Raw genomic sequence first — 1,555 nt, 5'->3', positions numbered from 1 at the left:
AATAATAAATGGGATAATTATAATAATATTTATGGAAAAATTTCAGCTGAAAATTTTGCCTATAAATACACTATTATAGACCCTAATTTTATTCCAACCCCATAACCCGAAAACCCAAAAAGTTTGGAAAACCCAATTCTCTCCACCTCCTTCCTCCTCCTTAACATCGTTTTCTTGGTGGATACCGGTGGATTGCTTCACACTTGAGGAGCAACTGCTAAGGATCTCTGATCGTTGTCTCCGAATTAATTTTAAAGGTTAGATTCGATCTCTCGAATTTTTATTCACGATTTATATGCTTTTATTTGGATTTTGTATGTGTAAAAGTGTTTTGCCATGACCCCGCTGCGTTAAAAATCCAACACTTTCAAGTTTAATGATGTGACTGAAGATGCAATCAAGCTACGAATATTCCCATTCTCTCTGAGGGATAAAGCTAAGTGATGGTTACATTCTCTACCAACAGGGTCTATCACCACTTGGGAAGATCTTGCTCAAAAGTTTCTCACTAAATTCTTCCCTATAATGAAAACTGCTGCAATCAAGAATGCTCTTACTCAGTTTGCTCAGCAAACTGGAGAATCTCTGTGTGAGGCTTTGGATCGATATAAGGAGATGCTAAGGAAGTGCCCATACTATGGCATGCCTGATTGGATGATTATAAACAGTTTCTACAATGGATTGGGTGCTACTTCCAGACCCATGCTCGATGCAGCATCAGGAAGAGCCTTGTGGGCTAAGAGCTATGATGAAGGTTATTAATTGATTGAATAGATGGCTGCTAATGAATATCAGAATCCTTCTCAGAGACTGACTCAGGAAAAAGTAACAGAAATTCTAGAGTTGGATGCAGCAACTGCTATAGTTGCCCAACATAAGGCTTTGACGATGAAGGTGGACACTTTGGCTAATTAAGGAGTTAATCAAATCGCTAGTGTCTGTGAGCTTTGTGATGGTGCCCATGAGACTGATCAGTGCATAATTTCTAGTGAATCAGCTCAGTTCGTGAGCAACTTTCAGCGTTCGCAGCAACCTTTGCCAGCTACTTATCATCCCAACAACCGCAATCATCCTAATTTTAGTTGGAGCAATTCTCAGAATGTGGTTCAACAGCCTTATCAGCAGTATCCAGCTGAGCAGTTCAACCCCCTGGTTTTCAGTAACCGCAATATGCACCAAGGCATCAACTTCAGCAGCAACAAGCTAATGAAAAATCTGAATTAGAGGAGTTGAAGCTTATGTGCAAGAGTCAAGCTATTTCCATCAAGATCTTGGAAAATCAAATTGGACAAATTGCCAATGCCTTTCTAAATCGTCACCCTGGTACACTACCTAGTGACACTGAAGTACCAGGAAAGAGGGAAGCTAAGGAGCAGGTAAAGGCAATTACCTTAAGGTCTGGAAAGATTGCGAATCCCGAACAAACTCAAGTGTCGACTGAAGAAGCTGGGGCTGAAAAAGAAATAGAGTAGCAGGAAGTAGAAGTGGAACCAAGGAAGACTACTGTTGAGCACACTCCTCCTGAGGGTAATACAGGGGAGAAACAGATCTATCC

At 40.8% G+C, this 1,555-nt stretch overlaps 1 non-coding gene across 1 annotated transcript; it reads right to left on the bottom strand.

Moving 5' to 3' along the window:
• Positions 1-537: 537 nt before the first annotated feature.
• Positions 538-644, bottom strand: LOC141709333 (small nucleolar RNA R71). Its single transcript, XR_012569916.1, has one exon. It is a non-coding gene; the product is annotated as a small nucleolar RNA R71 (small nucleolar RNA).
• Between the last annotated feature and the right edge of the window lie 911 nt (positions 645-1,555).

Source organism: Apium graveolens, chromosome 2 (assembly GCF_009905375.1).
Source record: "Apium graveolens cultivar Ventura chromosome 2, ASM990537v1, whole genome shotgun sequence".
Classification (NCBI taxonomy): Eukaryota; Viridiplantae; Streptophyta; class Magnoliopsida; order Apiales; family Apiaceae; genus Apium; species Apium graveolens.
Note: the sequence above shows the minus strand (reverse complement) of the source record. Positions and strands in the feature narration are given on the sequence as shown.